Source organism: Notothenia rossii (genome assembly GCF_949606895.1).
Source record: "Notothenia rossii genome assembly, chromosome: 2".
NCBI lineage: Eukaryota > Metazoa > Chordata > Actinopteri > Perciformes > Nototheniidae > Notothenia > Notothenia rossii.
The window spans coordinates 66557555-66573753 of record NC_136904.1 but is presented as its reverse complement, the minus strand read 5'-3'; the positions used below and the strand labels follow the sequence as shown (position 1 = coordinate 66573753).

General features: G+C 40.3%; 1 protein-coding gene across 1 annotated transcript in view; it reads left to right on the top strand.

Moving 5' to 3' along the window:
- LOC307028251 (uncharacterized protein) overlaps positions 1-16199 on the top strand; it is a 93303-nt gene that overhangs the window by 23606 nt on the left and 53498 nt on the right. The gene's annotated exons all lie outside the window — the stretch shown is intronic.

Sequence of the window (16199 nt, the reverse complement as noted above, 5' to 3'; positions counted from 1 at the left end):
AATGTGTTGGTTTTCTAAGAGAAACCGATGCTATCACTGTGACTTTAATGTTAAGCTAATACCTGACAGACACATAGTCATGCTCACATTGAGTAGAAATATATAGTAGGGGAACAATACTGTTCACTTATCTTAGGAAATATTATATCCAAAGACAATTTTGTGTCAAACCTCGTAGACTTGAAAAGTGGCAGCTAAATGTTTCCCACCTTCATTGAGAGATAATTACTCTAATGTATGACATTAAGTGGTTTCCAATATTGACAGTGAAACAGATCTATCAGAGCATCATTAGAAAGACTTCAAACCTCCCTTACAGCGCGTTCAAATTCTCTATTTTCTCAGTGCGTTCAAAACATTTGTTTGCTGAAAAATGGCTTAAACTGCAATCTTAAATTTCACACGACCCTGCAAAGGTCAGCAGGAGGTATGTCTCTCTGTGTGGTCTGCACACATTCATAAGTCTGATAATAAATCATCTTTTATATGGTCTATTTGATTTTCAATTATTTATTTTAAACAATTGTTTTACCTTTCAATTTGTTATGGACTGTCTGAAACCAAGGCATTTTTGTAATTTTTCTTCATCGTTTCATCTGCAGATTGTTTCAAACATTATTTGAGGGGTCTATAAAATGTCATGAAATATGTCCATCCCAGTTTCCTACAATAGTAATAGTATTGATTGATTATATTGTACATTATATTAGAATATTTAATATGTTTTATTCTCATATTTGATCTGCCTGATCTTCTCATACTATCTTTTTTGAAAGAATGTCAAACAGGTATTTGAGGACTAATACAAGTAAATGATTTGAGCTTGATATGGTGATGTGATGACGCAGCCTCCCACTTGCCCACTCAACCAGAAAGCTTTCATTAATTGTATTCATTTTTTTCCTAATAGACCAATTGAGGGCACTTAAAAGCCTGGTCAGCTGGGTAAAGCTTCTGGAAATGACTCCTATTCACTGGCATGGTCGCATGAGAATGCTCCCGAACGGCCATAGTCCCAGGACCTTTTGATGTTTAAACACATGCTTCACTCATTTTGGGATTAAGAGGCTGAGGAAATGGCCTGGTTGACATTGCTGGAATTACCCAATGATTTATAAAGCCCAAGGCTTCATTCCTGCTCTCCTAGCATCAAGTGGACTCCCTGACAATTGTACGCACACACGGTTACACCTTATCGTGTTAAACCAGACATTTTTGTGTCTGGGTGGATCCAACTCAGTTTAAAAACTCTACAACCAAGTGTGAGATGTCATGATGTTTTGGATAGGAAGCCTATTCTATGATAAAGTCATTGTTTCACCTCTCCAAATTTCACAAACCTTCTCGCACGAAAAACCAGTCACTGATGTTATTGACTGTCTGGCAATAAAGGCGTTTGGATTTCCCCTCCATCTGTTTGAGAGCCGGAGAAATGTCCTATGTACCCCTGCTTATCATGACTCATGGAGAACAACGTTTGACTCGTTTTGGCACGAGTGAGCAGAAATAAACACTGCAAGGCACTGGGATACCATCTGCAAAGAGTCTGAAGGACTTTGTTTTGGTTGTTCGGTAGTATCCATCCCACATGAATGCAATTTTAACTTGAATTTGAGTTTTAGACATGACTTTCATAGAACTTGTGTGTGAATGTGGTATATTTAAGACGACATATTACACGAAAAAGCTTTGACTTTTGCAGTTTGAGATGAATGTAACACAAATGATGCCTGGGATCGCTGCAAGGAAGGAAAAAAGCACTCCCTCAAATTCATGTCTCAGCGCGTCACAGCCTCAATCCATTCCTGGCAGAGTCATGATGGTTGGTTTGTTCTGAAGCCAAGTCTACCAGCCTGTCTGCCAGGCCTATTTTACTATATGAGTGAGAAACATTAAAGGGGTCACTATTGAACACAGCCAAAGACTTTAAGTATGTGTGATAGGACATTCTCAAATCATGTGGGCAAACAGTACAATTACCCATTGTGAGTATACAAAGTTAAACATCCCAAATAAAAGAGAAACTGGCCACAATATTTACGTTGCTTTTGGTTTTCATGATATTGCAAGTCTGTCTCCTACTAACACACTTTTTTAACGTGTTGAAATTAGTTACATCTTGTTTCATTTAATTTATTTTTGATGTATCTGGCAGATCTAACAATGATTGCAGAATGCAGGCAAGATGGAATAGATTTCCCACTCTTTATATAAATGAACATTTTTACATGTTTTTCGAGGTAAATACATCCTTTAAGTCTCTAAGCCTTCTCCTAAATTAAGACATACCCTTCATCAAAAGCTGCAGGGGCTGAATGTTTAGTCTAGTTGATGTTTTACTTAGTTTGTTTACGTCACTTTGCTTCAAGATCAAGAGTCTCCATTTCCCTGAAATTACACTTTACAAACATATTCTCATAATCCACATTCATTGAGTCTGTTCTCATCTGGGAAAGGATAATACTAAGAACAGCAACCCACACATAAATATGTGCACAAACAAATCCTCTGGGGATATACAGTGCATATATTAGCACAGACATGTCAAGTAACAGATGGCAAACAAAGAGGTCAAAGGATTATTTAAAGGATGTCAGCTTTGTTTTCCATTTCCCTGCAGTTACAGATGTCTCTCAAAGATGATCTGGCTCATTTGTTCTGTTTGTGCCCATCCAGTTATGGATCCTAATCCCCAAAGTCAACACTTCGTATGCCGGACTTCTGATCTCCACGTTGTTTCATCTCGCTACGTTATTTCATCTTTGTGGGAAGTGAGAATGACAGTGTTGTCATCACCAGCTGGCCCTGGACACAACACGAGCTGATCAGTCCCTGTGATTGGTGATGAGCTGTTATTGAAAAACCTGAAATGATTTAGCTTCCGATCCTCAGCCAGAGGTTTAAAAGCAGTGGGAGAAAAGCATCTCCTGAGTCCTGTTGAGCATTTTTGTTGAGGGTCATAAATATGGCTACGGTTGGAATCTGACATTTCTTTATGAGGTGACAAAACATTGCTCAACGTTTGGCCCCAAATCGGACCCCTTGGCCTCTTTCATGTGCGTGAGTTGTCTGAAGAAGGAAAAGGTTCAGACTTGCTGTGCACTGTCCTGTTCGGCAGTCACAAGAAAACAGATGGTTCCTCCACTAACCCCTCCACCTCCACACTCCCCCCAACTGCTGGTTAGCAATGGAAAAATGAAACTATTTTCCTCTCATTTCGTCAACACACTGTCAACTTGTTGGTGCTCTGAAACGGAAATGTTAACAGGCTGCATCTGATCAGCCAGGTGGGATTTCCTGTTAGCATTTTAACCCTATGTAGCATTGCTTTATTTGTGTGTCCCGCATACAGGTGGGATCTGCTGGAGGGGGGCAGATTGCCAATAATTATTGTTGGGGTTAGGGCAATATGTAAAGCACAACCATCCCAATATAAGTGTTTATTGTTTTAATTTTTTCATTCATTGCCAATTCCGCCAGTGCATCACCATAAATTGAACTCTGTCGGGCGATTTCATGCAAAGTGTTAATAACGAGAGGTGCACAATAACTGACATCAGACATTGGTCAATTACTTACTAAAATGGCCGAAACAGGCAACTGTAACAATGGGCCAATCTAGTATTAGGTCCTTGCAGTGTGAGAAAAAGTTTTTAGAGAGTACTTGTCCATGGACAAGTGAGTTTGGCAATTTACTTGTCCGAATACATTTTTCACTTGTCCAGAATGGAAAATATGGCAACACACATGCTGCAACCTGCCTGTGAGACAGAGTCCAACCACACATGTCCAACACTATAGGCCTAATAATAATAATACATTATTTTCATAGTCTATAGGCGTACGCTTTTCTACAACTTAAAGAAGCTTGCACGCTTACACATGTCCTGCAATACACATGCTGCAGCTGCCCAGCTGCTCACTGTTTGTAAAAGTAAATAAATAGTATGTTCATTTCAATAATGTACTTTCTATACCCTGCTTCATAAACAATACTGACATCCCTGTGCTCCTCCGAGTCTGGGGGTCCGGGGATGTGAGGAAAACGCGAGGACACAGACAGGGAGGCTGTTTCACTTCATAAAGGAAATGGCGGTCAATATTAACAACACAGGAGCTAAAACGCTTAATAATCTTCATTACGTGTTAAAGAAAGAACATAAGAAAGTTTGACAAAGATGAGGCTGTTAAACGGGCAGCGGATCCGCTGTGTGTAGAAAGAGAGAGAGAGAGAGAGAGAGACGCTGAGCTGCAGCGATCAGCTGATCCGGAGCATAGAGAGAGAGAGAGAGAGCTGCGGTCCGCGGGGTTCGGCCTCGCGTCCTGTCCTCACAACTCTTATTAATCCCGGGACCTGACAATTGTTATTTGTTCCTACTCGGAACCGAGTTTTGCTTCCCAACCCTGCCACTGTGCTACACGTCCCGCCACGCCATGCCCCTGTCTCAGTACAGAAAGCGGCGAGATGCATTTCCTTAGGAATTGACAAGCAGAACCGAAACTAACATTTCTAAACGAACAATGTCGGACACGGACAATTTGCGAATGAGTTCTGCCTTTTGTAAACTTAATTTGTCAATAATTTGTCAATAAATGAGGGCGAAAAACGTCACTTGTCCACCGGACAAGTCAATTACAAGATCTACTTGTCCGTTATTGTAAATAACACGTCCCGGACGGTGGGACGTGTGCTTTTTCGCACACTGCCTTGTTGTCACCTGATATTGCCTTACACTTGGTAATGTACTTCCACCCAGATGAATTCAACACTGGTACATGTTCGATACATCACTCGCAAGAACTGAATGTGAACGCATGAATAGGTTGTGATATTTTATAAAAGTGTCATCAAAACCCACAAGCATCGCCTCATCTTAGAAGTTTTCTGCCACAGAAAAACTATATTTGGACCCACGTCCTGATGCTGTAAAATATCACCCAACATTAGAGGAAAAGCAATACTCTTATTTGCTTTGATTTACCACTCTGAAACAACATCACCCATTTTCTTTTTATTCTGAAAAAAGCTGTGTAACAGTACACTTTGGACCTTTGAATGAAAATAGCTAGTCATTTAGTGTAAGTTTACCTTATACAATTAAACCAAACCAGTAGAGTCACTACTCACCCACACAGTCAGTCAATCAATGATATCCCCAAAGCTTGTAACCCTCCAGTTAACATGCTCTATTTTCTGACCTGTAGCCACCCTGAGGCCCTCCAAAATACCCTGTAGTTGTACCCTGTACCAAAAGCTTATGTTAATAAGCCGTTCTCTGATTCACACCCAGATATTCTGAAGTAAATATGTAGCTAACCTGAACGTGACCTTTCCAACTCTGTGACCCTGTAGCCCTGCCCATATTAGACAAGCAGTGTCGGGATTCCAGGTGTGGGAGAGTACCTTCATTCTTTTCAGGTCTACAGAGCAGGTAAATGATTTGTCAGAGTGGGATGACCCTTCCCTTCAAGTTCACCCAAAGTCCCTCCGGGCTGTTTTTTAAAAGTAAAATGTACTTTCAGATGCACCTGATAAAGAAATGAACAAAATAAAACAGTTTGTTAAGAATGAGTACAGATAAGTGGAACGCAGTGGCTTGATAAGAAGTTTTTGCAGTGCTGGGCTCTACTGTTGATAGATTCAAATGTACAATATATCGCGTTCCTTGACTGGTCAAAAGGGGAAGTCAGGCGTTGGAAAGCTCATATCCTCACTTGGTTTTAAAGGCTTGTCATTATTAATAAAGTTAAAAGAAATACGTAAATAAAGTACCGCACAGTGATAATAGAGGGAGGCTTTGTTTCAGATAGCTTGGAAGTACTTAGTCATCCAAACCTCTGTGTGCAACATGGCCCTTTGCTAAAGGTTAGTGTAACTAAATATTTAGTCCATGTTTCCTATGATGGCCTGTGTGTCTATACCATCTGCCTCTCTTTGTTATTTGTGTGTTTATGTGCGTGTGTGAGCATGCTGATGACTGTCCTGTGACTTAAGTGCTTTGGGCTGTAATGAGGTCGGTGTCCCGTTGAACCCCATCATAATACTCGCAGTGCTTACGTCTCCCTCTGCTGATAGAAACCATCAACTGCACAAGTGAAGCAGCTGCTGGTGTTTAATGCCTCACCATCTCTTTGAAGTACTTGTGGATATTATTTTTGTTTTTGGCACAAAGACAGAAATCAGTTTTAGGGTTAACTTTGACAGCAGTGATGATTCTTTAGTCCACCCTTACGCCTTCTTGCAAGTCAACTCACGCGCTATTAAATGTCAGAAGGGCGGCCCCTTTAAGGACATAATTGTCGACTCCTATCATTGAGGAAGCATAATAGCTGTGAACACACGTCTGTGGTTTCCTTTGTGCTGTGACATCAACAGTGCAGATGTGTTGAGAGTGTAGCCCGAGGCTCGGCCACCACACTGATGAAAATAAATAGCTTGTAATTACATTATCTATAGTGAGCATCATATTAAACAGATTGTAATACACACCTAAACACACAATCGTGCAGACAATCAGAGATATTACATTTTTTTCCTCAGTATTTCGACCACGTGCCTTATCTGCCACGAGGTGTTGTTTGCTGTCGACAGGCCTTATGGACATTGTGTTTGATTTTCCGCAGGTGTGTTCCTTTAGGGGCGCACCACCTGTCTGGGAAAGTTTGTTTTTGCAGCAGATTTTACTGATAATTTTCAATGTGTTAGCATAGCCGTTTATACTAAGAGTGTACTGTTTGTATTGTACGGATCAATGAGATAAAAAAAGAAAACTGCTTGCATCTATTGTGGTTGCATTTTGAACCAGATCAATCATTTTTTAAATAGACAACTGAGGCAGGACTAAGTCATTGTTTCGTTGAAGATTAGTTTCTTATCCATTTGTGTAGTTGTGTGTGAAAATGCTAAAAGGATTCGATCAGTAGGCCCCAAAATGATGTCCTCAGATGAACAGCTTTGTACACAACTCAAGATATTAAGTTTTCAGTAAAATAAAATAAATCAAATTTGAGAAGCTGGACTCTAGGAATTGTGACTTTTTTTCCCTTATGAATGACACAATCGGATAAATTGATTATCAAATTGGCCATCAAGTCAATTGTTATCAACTAATCTATTAATAATGGCAGCTCTATACAATGTTTTCACCCTATTGCTTCTTGTTGTGGTTCACAATGTGGACAATAGAGGGTGATGTTTTGCCACCGCTACACATCAGTACTCTGAGATGTAAAGCAAACTCCAGCTCCAGATATGCGAGTCTGTGGTAAAAATTGTGTATGGGTTCTGGAGAACAGTTGCAATATTCTGCCTTTCCAACAGAACTAAAAACACTTCCTTATAGACAACACTGATTGGAAACTCTCGATAAACTTTTAAAAACTAGCCGCACAGCTTTAAAATCTCCAAAAGTAGCCCTTCTGTGCCGCCAACACACATACACATCCATTACCATAATGTGTTTCAGCTTGTCTCCTCTTTGCTTTTGAGGCAGAAGAATCAATACTGTGTCTGTCATTAGTTGAGATAACACCTCCCAGGCATTGTGGGCCAATTACAGCTCAGACCTTTCCGGATGTTCTGACTTCACAGTGCACTGATTAGCCGAGTCATTAAAAAAAGAGAGTGGGGCTTTTAAGGGTGACAGCAAGGCAGTTGGATTTGATTCCTCAGGTCATTTCCTGCATAACACCTTTTTTTAAGACCATGTCATGTTCCAAGTTATAACCGAACAAGATAATTCCTTCAATCCGTATTCAGGCAGCAGGGTGAAACTGTAATTTCCTGCCAACCCTGTTGAGACAATTTAAAAAATGCGTCCATTTTCATAGCTATGTGACCTATTTTTGCAAAGTTTATTTACAATGATTTATGTAAAGAATGTCTCTGTTTGTCTGTGCATAGGTAGCGCTTCCCAAAACATACATGTTTCATTGATTAAATCTCAAGCCAAATAATTAACCGAGAATCCAATCAACCGTTGGTCACAGAGGAATTTCTTAGTGTTTCAAACTTTGTGGAACATATAGTTCAGGGTAGAATTGATGTGCAGAACAGAAGTAGCTTTGATCTGCTATGCTAGATAAGAGATAAGTCACAGGGTTTGCTGTGGAAATTACTTTTCTTCTGCATTAAAGATGGTACAACATGGGCGCCTCCCTTCTATCATATAGACAGCCCTACTTTCTATACTGTAACTGTTGTTTAGGCCCCCCAGGCTACATATTCTCCCGTTGTTATGGAATGTGTCTCATTCAGAGTGACGGCCGAGCTCTTTCTGCTTGCCTGAGCAGGACTGAGGAACCCTGCAGGGCTCTGTCTGCCCGGCTGTCTGTTTCTACAGGATACTGGCTTGTTCAGTGGAGATGCTGAAAAGATGCCTCTAAAGCACTCTTCTGAACTAAACGCTGCCCTTATATTCAGGATCAACTGGGATTTGGTAGGACTGTATTGACACCATCAATGCGATGTTTTTTGGGGGGGGTTTGATGGACTTTCTGCACGTTTAGGTTAGAGTTAGTTTGAGAGACATTAGTTAGTGAAGTATTTAGCCATTGATAGAGAATGACAATAATACATGGATTCCTCTTGAACTCAGTTCTTCATCAATACTTCAATGGATTTGACTATACTGTAAGTGTCCTCATTCACTTCAATGAGACCACTATGTTGGGCTGGCCGCACTTCATTAAAACCAACACTGAACAAATTTAGAGTGAAAGTAATTAATTCATAGTGACTGGAATGCAACCAGTCAAGGGCCAGTTACAGAAAGCCAGCCTTACATTTATGTAAACATTTTCCATTCACAGTGCTGAATCCCAAATTCTTCCTCGCATTACTTAAAGATGGTTTGCTTTAACTGTTTACCAAGGTTTGCCACTTTTCTCTATTTTGCTTTGGCAAATAGAACAAAAATGACCTAATTTACAGGTTGGTAACAGGGCAGATCAATGGGTTGGATGGACAGTGAAGTTTTGGAAATTCTTATGGCCTTATAGACTTGGAAATGCTCTGCTTGTGTGCTTGTGTTTGCATATTTAAGGGCCTTATCCACCTATGTACTGAGAGTTTCAAATTCAAAGAGCTGCACAATAAAGTCGACTTGTCCTTTAGTCAATTAACACAAAAACAATTCACTAGTTTGATAATTGATTCATCTGTAAATGTATTTTTCATAAAATTCTTCTTCAATATGCACATTTCCTGCTTTTACGTTATTGGGTTTGACAAGACAAGACATTTAAAGACATCAGTTTGGAATCTGAGAAACTTGGTGGGAAAGCTTTTCAGAACCTAGCAAATCATTAAATATGATTTAGTTAAGACTTGACACTGGACAACCTTCTTCTTTTCATGTCTACATCAAGTTTTACTCTATAGTGTTGTATTCTGAACGCACTCTTACACTCTTAAGCTAATCTGTAGCTCTCCCATCGACGATGAGTCTCAGATATTTCAACAGTTTAGATTAACAATAGTTATCACGCTTCAATGGGAGGCATTTACACTGCAGGCCAGCATTCTCCCTCACAACCTGCCCCTGCAGGCCTGTGATAAGTGCCCATTGGTGGGAAACGGGACCCCTTTCCCTCCTAATCTGATAGCTGTGACCTCCTGACCTCCATTCTGTTAGCCTACCCCCCACCTCTCATTCTATGGCTGCCTCACACACTCAGTGACACGCATTCACTGGTTGGAGATCTTAGAGATGTGAGAGACGTCACTTGAATTAGAGCCTCTTATTCAGGCATGCCATTCGTCCCATTTAGGGTGGCAGTATAGGAGCCCTATATATGTTTCAGATCTCAATCTGCTGCTATTGAGTTGAATTAGGTGTAACTTGATAACATACAAGTATACTGCTGATATGCAGGGCTGTAACACTTTTCTCACATAATGCAGTTTATCCTCCATTATAAGCACATGATCAGTAACATGTCTACAGGCTACCCTTTACTTTAGCAGACTGATGGATTACGACATTAAAAAAACTTCTATACATATTTATTAGTGATACAAACTGTATATTATAATTTTCTATTATAATACAACACTTTTTAATGAGCCATACTTTTACTTTTGATAATTGTAGTACATTTAGCTGATTATACTTCCAGTTTTACTTAAAGGAGACATGTCATGGCAATTTCCACTGATCATAATTCCATTGTTGAGGTCTACCAGAATAGATTTATATTGTGCAATTTTCCAAACTCACATTGCTTTCTCATACAGCATCTCTGTAAACTATGTGTATTCACTGAATTTCACTCTCTGCCTTTAACGGCTCGTTATAGCTCCAATAGCTCCAGCCCCCACCCTCCCTGTGAGCACAGTGTGCTCTGATTGGTCGGGACGTTGTGAATCGCGCTGAGCTCTGTGGAGGTGTGGTTTCCTTGTTTAGCGATACACATCGAAACACATCCAAACTCATCCTGAGCACACACAAAGTCACAGCCGAAGTAAAAACAATAAGTGTGGCTTGATATTGAGTAAGAAAAAGGTTGATAAACGCTGTGAGAATGGGTCTGCAGAGAGAATTTTGCCGCGATCCCAACTGTCTGTTTTCAGCCTGCAGCCAGGGAGGAGAAATCAGCAGAGCTGCCTGCACTGTGTGTGAGGAAGTCCGTGGATTGGTCAATTTGGGCCAATCAGAGGGGGCTTAACGTAACGGCTCCGCGGACGTAACGTAACGGCTCCACGGATTGGTCCATTTAGTTCCGGGTACATGCTTACGTAATCTCGTACCCGGAAGAATCAAATGGATGATGACGTTTCAACAACGAGGCGTTTTGGGGAGGTATTTTCTGTGTTAGAGTTTTACTCACTACAGGGTGTACTTTGAGGGTTTTGTCTCTGCAGACCGTTTACATGCATCAAAACATTCATAACACACAAGGGGACGGGTAATAACCGAAAAAGCATGACATGATGAACTCAGGACTTTGACTTGCAATGGAGTACAGTATGTATAGACAGTCGTTTTACTTCTCTTACTTAAGAAAAGGAAATAAGTACTTTTCCATCCCTGATAGAAAGTATGGGAAGTTTAAATTCCGGGACATACAGTCTATCACCGTGATGGTGATGAGACTATAGAAAAACAAAGGTCTGCGGATTGTGCCTTTTTAAGAGAGAGGATCAAACAGATGAATGCACTAACAGACTTTACATTTAGCCTGAAAGCCATTGAATAGTGCCTTTACTGCCCCTACACATGGCGGCGTGCGTTGCCGCTTCAACGCTTCTGCCCATTCACTTTGAATGGGGTGACGTCACGATTCGCCAAACTGCATTGTGGGAGCAAAGCGTAGCTTCTCTCGCAGTGCTCGCTGCAAAAGTAGAGCAATGTTCTACTTTAGAGCCTCTATGGAGGCGTCAGCCAATCGAATCATATGCCAGTCCAAGCTTTAGCCAATCAAACCGCGTGCTTGTGTGTCTGGGGCGGGAGATTCCTGTGATTGGTTGTTGGTCGAGTTTCAGCCCCCCCCCCCCGCCAGCAAGCGACAACGCACGCCGCCTTGTGTAGGGGCCGTTACTGTACACAATGTAACCACTAACGCACCCTGTTGCTCCGGGATACAGGGTCAGATGAGCTAAGTTCTGCTTTAGCTAACAAGGAAATACAGAATGCAGACAGACACATTTTCAGATAATGATTTTACAGGCATTTCCTTCTTTGCAGTTGATTCAAAACGAGAAATGTTTACGCTGCTGCTCAGCTGTGACATGCCGGGGAGTCGTGTGTGTGTGTGTGTGTGTGTGTGTGTGTGTGTGTGTGTGTGTGTGTGTGTGTGTGTGTGTGTGTGTGTGTGTGTGTGTGTGTGTGTGTGTGTGTGTGTGTGTCTGCCATATGTTCACTACAGTTTGTGAGTCTCACTGTTTACAATGCTGCTCAGCTGTGACATGCTGTGCGGCCTAAGTTAGTTTGTGTTTGTGTATGTGTGCACGTGTATTCGAACCACATGTGGGCTCGTTCACGACGGTCTGTGGACATCCCAACGTGTGTGTCCTTAAAAAACGTCCAGCTCTGAGTGCGTTGGAACTTAGCGCTCGTATAACCACTGAGATGGTCACTACACAGCGAGAGGGCAACGACCCCCACTTGCTGAAATAACATCAGTGAAGGTTCAGGGGGTGGCGGGGGGGTCCGCCAAAAGGCTTGTTAGCTTGTCTAAGGGCTACGGATAAATAGACCCTAACGTTTCTGTATTGTCAACCTGTGTGCATCTTGTGTAATGCGTCTCTCTTGAATTGCATTGCAACATAACCCCTGCATTTCTGTAAAACCTTTGAATGAGAAAGGTGCAACATACTTATATTTTTTAAGAAGTTAATGGTAATTTATTGTGTTAAGTTAACAATAAGCTCAATGGAGAAGGTTTACTGTAAAAAGCTCTCTTTCCAGTGCCATTTGTGTAGGAGATTGTGTTGCACACACATGCCCTCTTATTCTTTACTTATTTACAAAAGCTATATTAAGCAGTGAGAGAAATTAGCACCCTGCACATCAGATCGGATATCTGAATGACAGTTTGGCATAAAATACTCCCGTGACAGATAATTGGACTCCTTTAGCCCCTCGTGGATTATGTTCAGCAGGTTTTGTTGGTGTTGTAATTAGTCGATCATTCATCCTCCCATTGATGGTCTCAGCCCTCGGACTCATTCCTGGTCTTAGGTTTCACGCTTTTGTCTGTGTATTGTGAGGACAGACACTGGGGGGGCCTGGAATTTCAGTTTATCCCCTGCTCAAACATCTCAGGGTTTCACAGGTCGCAGACATTAAAGACATTCATAAGGAATACCACTTTGCAATATCAACACAGTCGTGTAAGAAAAGCCTTTCTTTACTTATAGGAGAAATAAACAGTATTCATGGTTAAACTGGAGGAGTCAAAACAGACTTCAAAACCAAACAGTATATGCATGAAATTAGTATTTGTATAGTCTGGTTCCCTTGATTGCAAAAATATTTATACGGTTATTTTTAAAAATAATGATGGAAATAATTCTTTATCATCTTGGTTATCAAACTCTCCCGTAAACATTTTGAACATTATTATAATCCGTTCTAATGTTACACAATATAGTAGGGCTGTACCCGAATATCCGAATATTTGTTTGTTGGAGTACTATTCGGGTTTCAATTTCGTTTTTTTTTTTCGTTTTTTTTTTCTTTGGCCAAATAGAATTTAATGAAAACTCTAATATCAACGTAAGAGCGTGTGCCTCTTCGGGGGGTACTAACACTTAACCATAAACGTTATCGTTTACTTTCTCCGTCTTTATACAGTATGTAGATATCACTTTTTATCCGTTAATCTCCGTCACATTGTTTCGATAGCAACAACAACTTCCTGTCAACAGCGCTAACTCTCCTTCAAAATAAAAGCATGTCCATACAAAAAGGAAGCCAAGCCAAATTACACTTTAGACAGATACAACTGCAACGAAAGTAACAAACACAATGCAATATCCTTTTCAATTTCAAAGAACAGAAATTGGGTTAAAGACATTAACAAATAACTATAAAACAACAATACTGTAGAATAACAAAATGAATGCCGTGAATAAACCAAAATACACGTGTTGAAGCGGTTCGCTGCTAATTACTACGCACCCCCCCGCGCGGGTCGAATATTCGCTGCTGATTACTACCGAATATCCGGAGCCCGAAAAATGGTATTCGGGACAGCCCTACAATATAGGTTTTGTGTGTTGATTTTGCTACCACCTAGATGTGAATGAAATGCCATGATTGGTGTCTGTTGTGGAAATATTTTCCTAGGCCTATAACTTTGACCCAGTTTATCAGTTTGTACTGCCCTTGCTGAGCACAAGCTGTGCTCTCAGTATTTTGTCTCCCTATTCCTGTCTGTTGGCGTCAGCTGATAGAGGTGTTATAGTGTTTTGCCTGTTTTATCTTGTTATGCAGCATGTTGATTATTCTCTCGGAACCAGCTAAATACATGGGTCTGGGGTAGAGATCTTCAGAATTTGTTTGGCAACCGCTGTTTCACCTCGTGGCGGCAGCACATGTCTTATCAACTTCTCCGGCAGTAACTCCATAATAAACCATCAGTGTTTGCCATCAAAGTTCCTGCTCTCCCCGTGTCTCTCTGAGTTTCGTCTCCATTGCTTCAGAAGTTTCCAGCACATTGTCAAAGTCCTGAAATGTTCAAATGTTTTGCACTTTAGATTTCTTGAGAAAACTTTGAACATTATGGTCCTCTTTTATTTGTTAAACCCTTATAAAAAACATAATAAAGCACAGAAGTCTCCAGAGTAAGAGCCATTTAACTTGTCAGGTTATATTAGCTTATACTAAGGATGATCTTCTATTAGCCTAGAATGAGTTCCTAAATCTTAGCTTTATGCATATTTCATATCAGCATTACAAATATGAACCATATTTCCACGAACATTTTTGTATGAACATTGTCCTTTAATTGAAACAGTTATCCGTCAAAAGACAGAAACATTCCAACAGGAAAATCTTGTTGCAGTTTCTGAAAGAACCTGCAAATAACTGCTTTTCTGACCAATTGAATTTCTCCTCAAAAAGTGGACCATCGTTGCAGAGCAGTGTTCAGTGGATGCGCTTCTTTGTTTAGACTCTTCCATCTTCATCGTACAGCCCTGTGCAAACTTTTCAATCCTTCTTACTGTAATTACCCGTTCCAATTACAAATGCCACTCCTGAAAACAAGAAATCTTCTGGCCGTGTTGACATTACGACTCTCGCAGCCTGTACTCTACACCGGTATTAGTACACATTAAAGGGATGTTGAAAAGAGAGACTTTTAACAAATTCCAAGTTATGATATCTGCAGATTATGTGCTAAAAAAAACTGTCACTCCACAAGCACAAAAGTACTTCCCCTTATTGAGTGCATTTCCACCTTTCTTGCCAGGTTTTTCCATAAAGTTAGCAGACTGTTTCCTAGTTTTGAGGTGACAGGGTATGTGCTTGGCCACCCAAGTCTTTTGGCAGGTTTCCCATTTTTCAAGTCTGAATGAACATTTCCGAACTCTGTAAAATCTCTTGCTGTCATAGAAAAACATCCTCCAGTCGTTGTCATTTTTGGAATAATAACACTGATTAGAGCCTAAATCCCTTTTGGACTACCATAAATGTCTAAATTCTTAGGATTTGGCATCTTGTGTTGTTTAAAGAACAGAAAAGGACAACATTAAAGTGGAAATCATGCTGGCGGGACTCCCCACAGGAGACGGGAAGTATAGAACAGGAAAAGCCCTTCTGCTGTCATTAATTATTGCTGTTTTTTATTTTAACCTATGCAATATAATCCCAGAGGAGCTGAGGCTATTCATTACCATGACACAGGGTGTATTATCCTCGGTATATTAACCCAATCCGTACTATAAACATTAGGTTTATTTAGGTCTACAGGATAACTAAAGTTTACGTTAATCATTTAGTTTGTCTGACAACAAAAAAGTTGTGGTTGAAAATGTATTGCTTTTTTTGCATAGCATTGTTTAAAAGTCACATTAAAACTGAACACAGAGGAATTGCATTTTTCATTTTCTTCTCAAGCTACTGCTGTAATGAAACGTTCTATTTTGACAGGTTAAGAGTGAACAATTGCTTTGTTAAGAGTGGAAACCCCTGCTTGCCTAGAGGGTCAATTTATCTGAATGTATTGTGATCATGCTACAACTAGCCTCGTAGAATTACGTTACTGAAATGAGGATTAAGATATAACTTATATATTTAAGGTTGTCTCCTTTTAAATGGTGGCAGATTCTCATGTTCTTTTTTCTTCCTTGAAGGAACAAACGTTCTTCTAAATAAAAGTCACACATTAGCTCGAGACAATCACAAGTCCCTTAGTATTGCCCACAAGGAAGCTGCTTTTCATATGATTACAGATAATAGTTTTCTCTTATTGAAATTGTCATCAGGGCAAAAGCTGCAAAATAGCTTGGCCTTGTGATAACTAAGTGAGCCTTCCCATTTTGTTTATTTAAGTAGGTCACATTGGCTGCTTTTCATTTTGACAATATTTTCCATGTTACTTTACAATGTCTTTGGGGTTCCCTTTCCCCTGTGTATTATACCAAACACACATAATCCTGGAGAAAGGGGTCAGGCAGATCATCAGTGACCCCAGGCCATAACGGAGAGCTACAGGATAAAGTTGTCAAGATAGTGTTAAGACATTTATGC